At 38.9% G+C, this 10,425-nt stretch overlaps 1 protein-coding gene across 2 annotated transcripts in view; it reads left to right on the forward strand.

Annotated features, from left to right (window-relative positions):
- The window catches only part of LOC101482519 (exostosin-1), a 374,234-nt gene that overhangs the window by 155,333 nt on the left and 208,476 nt on the right, over positions 1 to 10,425 (forward strand). The window lies entirely within an intron of this gene.

The raw sequence follows: 10,425 nt of genomic DNA on the forward strand, positions 1-10,425 counted from the left end.
CTCAGATCAGCTGAAACACTCAGTTTATTTAAATCCAGGTTGAAGACTCACCTGTTCTCAGCTGCATTTGAATAAAGCACCAAATCCACACTTTAAGCTTAAATTTCAAAACTTACATTAACTACTGATTTTATCTACTGTTCTGATTTTATCTGTTTTGATTTTATATACTGTTGTTTGTTTGTTTGTTTGTTAGTTTGTTTGTTTGTTTGTTTGTTTGTTTGTTAATTAGTTAGTTAGTTTATTTGCTTGTTTTAATCAATTTTAAATAGTGCTGTCAATAGATTAAAAAAAATTAACTAACTAATCTCACAATTTTCTGTTATTAATTGCGATTAATCTCAATTACTTTATTAATAGCCTGGCTCCAATTACATTTTTTTTATTCTTTATATTTTAAGATTGTAACAGACATTTATGCAACACAATGAAGTAAATGCAGAATAAACACAAAGAATGTATGCTGAAATTCAAAGAGAATTTTAATAGTTTTCATCAATCTTTAACACAGTGAAAACTTACAAAAAACTTTTAAGGCCATCAACAGTGACTGAACCCAGGCCTACAGGTTAAAGTGAATATCATAACAATAAAGGGTGCACAAAACTCAGTATTTAAAACACAAAAAGACACAGCTGAAAACCCAGAATGTTGAACATTTTTCACTTCAAAGGAGCAATCTGGATTAGTCCTTCTTTGCACTCAGCCAGTTACTGAGGCAGACTATTCTGTTTACATTGTCTGATGACAAAGAAGCACGCTTCTTTTGAATGATGTGACCTGAGAGTGAGAATAATCTCTCACAAGGCACTGTGGTTGCAGGGGTTGACAGGTACTTGCGTGCAATAGGTGCCAGCCTGGCATGTGCTCCTTCTCTCTTTAACCACCACTGTAGTGGACACTCTCCTATGTCAATTTTGGGCTCTGCTTTGTACAGATTCAGACAGCAGTCTATAGCATCTTCCTCTTCCTCTGTATCTGAATCAGGAGAACCCAGCAAGCAGATGGACATCTTGCTCTTCTTTGGTGAGGGTTCCTCTGTTGTCTGAGCAGATGGTTGGTGTGCATCCGTCTCTGACATCAGAAGGTCATGTACTGATGCCCACACCTCTCTTCTTTCATCTTTGGAAAGGCATTTAAGATCTTTAAACCTGGGATCAAGGGCAGTAGCAATCTTCAGCCATGTGAGATTGCTGCTGTCCCTCCGCTGAGCTAGGTCTGTGGTAAAAATCTTCTTAAACCTCAAAACGTAGACTGGGTCATCATCTGAGGGCTCCATAATCCTGAACAAATGACACAAGGCTGGCAACACCATGGAACAAGAGACATACCGCTCTCCTCCCAGCAGTTCGGTAACATATCTGCAATAGAAAGATCAAGTCTGTATTTTTCTATTAATCACACAGAGACAAACATAAAAACTACATATGAAAATACACAGAGAGGTGGAGGTGGAGAACATACTTGAAAACAAAGCTAGAATGCAAAGATAGACACACAATCATGAGAAACAAAATGTATTTACCTGCAAGGTTCCAGTAGTTCCTCCAGCTTTTGCAGTCTGTCAAGCTCCTGGTCAGTCAACATAGTCACCTTGCTGTTTTGTTGAGTCAGGATGGTGGTCAGCCCAAATTTGTTTCTCTGGATCCGCTTGATCATCTCTAGGGTGGAGTTCCATCTTGTTGGAACGTCCTGAACAAGCGGTTCTGTTTGATGTCCATGTGCAGCTTGCTGTGCCTTTAATTCCTGAGCGTTTGCTGGACTTTTCCATTCGTTTGCAACATTCAGAAAATGGTCAGCACACGCCTCAGCATAGTGTCTCTCTTCAGTTTTACTCACTGTTAGTGCAAACGATTGCATAGTCCAGTCGTTATCAATAAAATGCGCCATGACCCCCAAGTAATTATCGTTGTTCACTGAAGTCCAGTGGTCTCCGGTGAGAGCGACATTCCTTACTTGCACAAGCTTGCTGGACTGCTGAGCCCTCTGGTCCCCATACAAAGTGTGCAGTCTCGACACAATGGTTCCTCTCGAGGGCAGATTGTAACACTCATCTCCTGATGCAGCACGAATGACTTCTCTCAGTCCATCATCTTCTACTATGCTAACTGGTCGGCAGTTTTTAGCTATCCAAACAACCAAGGAATTGGTTACCTTTTCTCTCACATTTTTTGTTATTCGTCCACAAGCACCATACTCCTGAAGCGTAGACTGGCGAGGTCCCGTAGAGGTGGATTCAGTTGGGTGTTTTGCTCTCAGGTGATACGCCAGTGATGAACTGCTTCTGTGGTACTTGAATTCAGCGTTGCAAATTGTGCATCTTACTCTCGTTTTGTCCAACAAGCCATCAGGCAACTTCTTAAAGAGAAACTTTCCACCCAAAAGTCCGCCCTCGTCCATGCTTGCGTGTGTTAGCTAGTGTTAGCTAGATAGTAGCATGGTGTCACTTCTTCTTCTAATCATTTCTGTCAGGCCAAACGCCAGCATAGCACACTGTTGCCCCCTCCTCCAGAGGTGCTCATGAATTTAAAGGTCTTAGATTACACGAAATTAATAAAAAAACAAAATCAGCGTTAAATTTTTTTAATGCATTAAACATTTCGCGTTGATCTTAACAATTAACGCGATAATTTTGACAGCACTAATTTTAAATCATGCTTTTTATTTGTTCTTGTTTCTAATGTCTCTGTAAAGCACTTTGAATCACCTTGTTGTTGAATTGTGCTATACAAATAAACTTGCCTTGCCTTGCCTGTAAAGCAGGACTGCGGGAGGCGGAGGTTTACCCTGGTGCAGGTGTGCCACGGTCAGTTGAAGAATCCGCGACTTTCTCTGTGAGTTTCCCATTACGTCGTTGCGCACTCGGTGCTTGCTTGGAAGTTTAGGGTTTTTTTTCGCTGTAAAAAGAAGTTTTCTTCCCACGCACGAAGGACACTAATGTTTTTGTCACTTTTTATGGAATCAAACTCAAAGTAAGGTCAGTACTTCCACGCTTTAAACGCTGCACACTCATACTCTCTCCCACAATCGATATGTGATCCATTGTTGATCTGCACACAGCTGTTGTCACTAACGGCGCACTCGCTTACGTCACTGTCGTGAGACATTCTCGCAAAAAATCACGGTTTTAGTAACGCAGTAACGCAGCGTTCCTACGGGAAAGTAACGGTAATCTAATTACCGTTTTTGCAATAGTAATCCCTTACTTTACTCGTTACTTGAAAAAAGTAATCAGGTTACAGTAACGCGTTACAAGTAACGCGTTACTGCCCATCTCTGAACATAAGACAAACAAACATGAAACACATAAAGTTAAACTTAGATATAGTGGAAGAAAACACAAGGGGAATCTAATAAACAAATGAATTTAACTAACCTAACAAACTTAAACATAAACATTGACATCCAAATAAACTAAAACTTAAAACGCTGGGTCAACAGACCCGGGAATGTGACAAAAGTGGCCTTAAACTCATTGGGAAAGTGAAGTCCCAAACCCAGGATCTGAGCACTGTTTTCCCCCAAACTTCACTACAGTCACACCCTGCTGGCCATCAGAAAGAATGCAGGGTTTGGCTTAACTTTTCAAACTTAAAATGCATTCATCTTTTACACAGAGATGCAGGGACTAGATTGCCCTTAACAGTACAGGTATTTTATTTGTAGACAGCAGCAACTTACTACATTACTTTGTATTATTAAAATGTATAATTGTGTGCTGAGTCAATTAAATAGATTCGGTTTATTGAGATAATTTTGTATATCCATGTACTCATAAAATTACTTATATTTTAAACACTTAAATAAAAAATATTATCAAGAAAAATATCCAGATGTGCTTCCCGGAGACATAAAAATAAGACTATGAGCATTGCTTTTCTTTCATTTAATATTTACATATTTTATCCGTGTAGTAGGATTGAATTATTATTTAAAAAAACCAAACAGATGAAAAATTAACCTTTATGTGGCCACAAGTCCACAATCACTGGCTGGTGACAATTAGCTGAAGTTAACACAAGGAAAATAAGTGGTTTGGAGAAGATGAGGAAGGACAACAGACATCACGTTAATTGACCAGGGGAAAACTGAGGCCATAAATCTACAAAGGCCAATGTGGGAAATGGGTAACACGAGGGTGCATCAGAGACAAATCAAGGAATAATAAGATAAAGGAAGCAAAGCAAAACATAAGACACAAGGGACAACCCACCATATGTGGCAAATGGTTATTAAGTGAGGCTGAGCTTTTAAGGTCCGTTGCTTTTAAGGGTGCACAAGCTGATCCAAAAACTTGAACCATGAAGCAAAACTAGTGTCAAACATGTTCTCGTGTGTTGTATTTTCCCTGCTTTTGTTTAAAAATCCAACAAGTGCAAATTATCTTTATTTCCTAAAAGACCAATCATGTAGTCCAGTCATGATGAGGACAAGCATGCCGAACATCTGAACAGCGGAAGACGTTTGAAGTTATTCACTGTAACATTTGTGTGTAGCTGGCAATGAAAATCACATGAATGCTAATGTTATGATATCTGATCTTGAGCTATTTTGTGAGCATCAAGTGAAGTCTGCAATATGACTAAGTTAGGGGTCAGGCACCTGACTCTACTTTGCAGCCGAATTCATATTGACTCAGCTGTCACTGTGACATACAGACCTCTCATGCATTTGTTATGCAGATGTCAGGACCCTTGCTCACAGTATGACTGCCTCTTTCCTCTCTGCCTCCCTGGTTTGGTGAACCCTCCTCCTATATTAATGACATGTTGATAAAGAGCTCTCCCATTACACCCACACCCATCTTTAACCTTGATGCTGATCTGTGTTTGTGTGCGTCTGCCCTCTGTCATCACTCTTCTATTATTTACCACGCGTCTCTGTCTGGGAAGGGCTTGTGTGTGAGGCTAGCAATCGCTTCTAGGTAAACAACCACTGCCAATGACACGAATGACCCTCACACACACACAAACGCACACACACACATACCTTACTAACCTCATCCCTTCTCTGACCACATCTCATTTCAGATCGATATGTTTTAAGCGAGGCCTAAAACAAACTTTGCTTGCATGGCTGCTGTGTGTGTTTGTTTAATTTCATGGAGGATGCAGGTGTCATTTTCCAGGTCAGTCTATGGTGCCCTTTAGGTTGTCTTCAGGTGACAGTGAGAGATATCCATCCTCTCTATCTGTGACACCTCAGTATGCCTGCATGTCTCTTTCTGTAGCCAGATTAGCTGCTTCGGGGTTGGGTATAGATTTGTTTACATACATGCACACAGACTTTACATATAGAAGATTCATTTTAAAGTTACCTATATGTATAGATCTTTTGGCAGTGTTATAGAAAATCAGCCCTATGGGTCTAACTAATTATTTTTTTCAATCATAAGACACAAGCAATCCTCTGTGAGGTATTTTACTATCACTTCCGTCACTATTTAAGTTTATAAAATTGAACTGACCCTTTTTACTTGTTTCCCTGTAACTCATCCAGTGCAACTGCCTTATTTCCTTCATGTTTGTGTGGCTGTCACATGTTCAAAAAGGAGGGAAATGCACACATAGACCATTACATTTAATAGGGAGACACATATGCTCAGTTACTACAGAATGAATGACCAACAAATCAAGAAAAACTCATATGTAATCAGTCATTCTTCAATACTTCCCTAATTACCCTTGATTTAAGACTTTATTATTGATAATGATTTTCTTCTACTGTAGAACGGTCTGGGAGATACTAAATAAGTGAATCATTAGGTAATGAGTAATTCATAATTAGCGGTAACGTGATTATCTCCCCATTTTCTTTATGAGTTATTCCTTATTGACTCTAATTCAAACACTGAGCATCAACTGTTCATTCATTACTAATTACTCCAACATTTCTTATTCTTTGTGGCACCTCGAGTAAAGTGAATCATATTTACTAGTAGGGATGGGTACCGGTGTCCGGTGCCATGATGGCACCGGTTCTGACATAAACGGTAGTAACCAGACCGAAAAGCAGCGCACATTTCGGTGCTTTATTTCGATGCTTTTTTTTCCTGAGCTGTGATACACTTCTAGCCAATCATTTTACGTGTCCGAGGATAGTAGGCGGGCCCAGGTACGTACGTTCTTTTATGCAGAGCTACAGATTAAAAATGTCCAAGGCGAAGCGGTCAAAAGTCTGGCTGTACTTCACAGCAAAATATGCAAACTCAGCAGCCTGCAACAAGTGCTTTAAGCTGATACTGTGATACTGTCAAAGGAGATAACACCAAGAATCCGATTAAACAGCTGGCGACGCATAGCGTGTTTTTTTAAAAGCCGAGAAATGCGCCGTATTTGATAGCTTGCTGCGAGACCTCACACTGTGCACGTCGGGTGGGTTGCCAGTTATCGGACCCGGAGCAACATCCCCCAAAAACCCAAAGAATAGAGTCCTGGCCCCTAGCCCTGCCAGTGTAGCAGAAATGATGAGGATGATGATGCAGCAGCAGCCGTTCTTCTCTGCGTGCGTAGCTTAATGTTGTTAGTGTGTAATTTACGTTGAGTAGGCTAACCACGTTATTACATTAATGCAGGTAAGGTGAACTAGCAAACATCATCATAGCTACATGCGGCTGTCTTCTTGTTTGATGGCAGATACTCCCTTCACCCTGGCCAAAAAGGCTAAAATGACCAAAGAAAAAGTGGAAAACAGGTAAACATAAGAGGTTTTTGTATAAAGTTTGTGTTTGTCCATTGTTTAAGCACTGCTTCCAGCCAAGAGTGATACCATATATGCCACATAGCTGCAGAAAAGGCTAACATTGTTATCTTTTTACAAAAAAAACAGCTGAACATGAGAGGTTTTTGGACAAAGTTTGTGTTCTCCATTCTTTAAGCACCGGTTCGAGCACTGTTTAAGCACCGGCACTGTTTCAAAAGTACCGATTTGGCACCGGTATCGGATAAAACTATTGCTAAAAATTATTGCTTATTATATAATCCTGGATCAGGAATTATCAGGGTGTGATGAGTGTTTCAGGCCAATCTTTTTTTATTTTCAATTCTTTTATTTACTCATTCTTTCATAATTACATGTTACTGTTTTCCTTATTGTAAAGCAACAATGAAAAAAAGAATCTACCCACAGTCTGCATCAATGATATCACGACTTAAAAGAAAATATCCACACACGATTAAACTGTTGATACAGCCTAAGGCATGGTGCTGTAGACAGACAGACAGATGCTTTATTTAAGGGAAATTACTGTGTTACAGCAGCAGGATAAAGAATAAAAACACTACAGTTTACAGTAAATAAACAAAGTTAAAGTACAAGGAACATAGTGAGGGCCTTATGCTGTAAGAGCATGGAAATGTAAATATATAACAGTGATTTTAAATTAAAGAAGAGTAAAAAAAATAAGGCTGGGATTGTGCAGCAGAGTATTAGGGTAGGGTGTTTGAGCTTAAAACTACTGATAACCTAGCAGCAGCTATTTGCAGCCAACCTGACTTGTGTCTGATGGTTTTTTGTTTTTTTTGTTTTTTTTTACCAAAGCACACCAAAAGAAAATATAGAGCATCTATTATCATTTTTTAAATGTGACAAATTATCACACATCAACGATCATGTTTCATTCTGAGCTGAGCGTTAACAAGAGTTCAGTTGTATATAAACCATAGTAGTACTTCAGCATGAACATTTTGATTGAGATGGTAAAAAAATCGTAGGCCTTGTAGCTTTAGAATCAGAATCAGAAAGGGTTTTATTGCCAAATGTTGAGCAGGGTTTAAGGGTTTTAGCTGTATTTTGTGAGTCAAAAGTAAAAGCATTAGAGACCTTGGTGTTTCCATAGAACACAAACCAACATTGAAACTCTTGTACTACCATGAAAGTGGTCACTTTAAAGCACCTGAACCTGAATACTGTATTCTCTTTGAGGCCCACTCCAAGAGCAAAAGAGACATTAACAACGACCCTCACTAATGCTAATCTTCAATAGGATTGTTTGTCCATTCATATCCTTACTGATCATGTTTTTCATCTACCTTCTTGTCTCCAGTGTTTTTCAGACAAACAAAAGATACACAATAAATTAGTTTTATTATGCCAATTCCAATTAAAAACTCACAAAGACAGCTTTAATTAAGCAATAACTCTTAGAATCTGATATGTATTTGATGTGAAGACTCACACAGCGACCTGGGAAGATAGCCGGGCTGTGGATTACTCAGAAAAAGAGACTCTAAGTTAGGTATTGTGGACAGTTTTTATGCGCTCCACCTACTGTACAACTCTGCATAAATCATGTTTTTAGCTTACACAATGTGTGTGTGTTTGCGTGAAACCGTCTGTGTTGACAAATGGTGTCCATGTGGACTGATGTGTAGAACTGCTCGCTGGCTATGGTCTATACTGAGCAGAAACCACAGGTAGCACAGAAAACTGCTAAACATTTGGTGTTTGAAGCCCCAAAAAGCAGAAACATCACCATCATCAAACTTATGAAGAGGATTTCCTTATCATCACTGGAAATAATAATACAAAATTAGATAAACATTTCCCTAGAAAAAACACAAACAGTGTTTGACTTTTAAAATTGCTGTTTTGTTGAGTAGTGCTGTTTGAAATATTGAGCTTTTTTAGATTTTCAATAAAACAATTAGACCCCTGCTTCTATGATTATTTGTAATTATTATTTTGTTTGCTTATGCATTTGTTGATTGCATTGCAAACCCAATGCTACAGAATGTAAGAATCTAAGGCATTTCTTCCAAACCAAATAGCTTTAAGCTGGTGTCAGATTCAGCATTCATAATGTGGCTTCCAACTAAGCTTTTGTCTTTGCTAATTGGAAGAAGAAAATATGATTAGATTTGAGATGAGGAATCAATTCATACTGTATATTTCTTTCACTGAGTGTTGAAAATGTTGAAATATGCCGTGTACACATCATTAATCAGTCTTTTTTATTTCAGCAGTCATTAGTAAGACTTCTTCACCCCAAGCCTTTTTGCATGCCTGGAGGAGGCAGTAACGCTTTGTAGTGCGTTACTGCTCTTTGTGGACCGACAGTATTATATTGTTAATACTGTCCTCATTCTAGACAATACATTTTTGTAAATTCACAGCATGATGCAGTACAGTATATGACCTCCTTATCCTGCACTAAACTGCCTTGTATTTTATGCAGCCTTTAAATAACACAGTTAGCACCCTAATTTCTGTTGTTTGATATTTTAGTGGTAACAAAAACACACACAACTTCAAATCATGGGCAGCACGGTGGCATGGTGGTTGGCCTCACAGCAAGAAGATCCTGAGTTTGACTTCACCATCTTGCCCAGGCTTTTCTGTGTAGAGTTTGCATGTTCCCCCATGTTTGCGTGGGTTCTTTCTAGGTACTCAGGCTTCCTCCCACAGTCCAAACACATGCACTTAGTGGGGTTATGTGATTCTAAATTACCCATAGGTGTGACTATGAATGGTGTCTTTCTCTCTGTGTTAGCCCTGCGACAGATTGGTACCAACTACCTGTGGTGGTTGAAGTAGGCTCCCGATCACCCACGACTCCTTAAGGATAAGTGCAAGAGAATGGATGGATTGATGGATGGATGGTGCAAATCCAATATCTGACTTAAAAATTCTAAAGGAAAAAAAGTGAGCTTACATGTAAGTTTAAAATTTTCAGTTTTGGGATTGTCACTGAGCAGTCTTACCTCTCCAGATAAATTTCCTTCTTCCTCTTCGCATCTATCTTTCATTCTTTTGTCTTTCTGGGAAAAACAGCACCTGTAGCTCTACCTAGCAGATACACTGTGTAACAAACTGCACAAAAACAGTTGATGTGTTTGCTGAGGTTTGTTGAGAAAGGCTGCATTGTAAATGACAGGTCGCTTAAAAGCATTATGCCATTTATGCTCCCTTAGTGTTGTCTCTATTTAGGTCCAAAGACCTTGATGTGTAGAAGTCAGGCAATGAGTGTGAATTAATAACTTTCCCCAAATGTGTCCCCAGATCTGTTTACTCTTGCATGGAGCTTACATGTCTTTCCATATCTTAGCTCAATGTATCGCCACTGAGCCAAATTATGCACTGGCAAAAGACAGTTTATCAAATAAAATGTTTCTCTAGAGTGATATCACATATTGCTGGCATATTATACATACATTACACAGATTTGTACCTTAACTGAACTGAAAACAATGCTAATTGTAAAATATGTGGTCTCATAAAATGTCATCAAAGAGATTTATGTCCACTAACTATGTAAATGTCCCAACTAACATTTTTTTCCAGGAAGAAAGTTTTACTTTTTAACCCCTGCTTTTCTGCATTGTTTGTTCATCAGTGTTTATAATAAGTCTCTTAGTTGATATGGACTATTAGTAACAGCATTTAGCCCGTCACCTGCTTTTCTAGCTCTTAGCCATCACAATTTTT

The sequence above is a fragment of the Maylandia zebra genome, linkage group LG15 (assembly GCF_041146795.1).
Source record: "Maylandia zebra isolate NMK-2024a linkage group LG15, Mzebra_GT3a, whole genome shotgun sequence".
Classification (NCBI taxonomy): domain Eukaryota; kingdom Metazoa; phylum Chordata; class Actinopteri; order Cichliformes; family Cichlidae; genus Maylandia; species Maylandia zebra.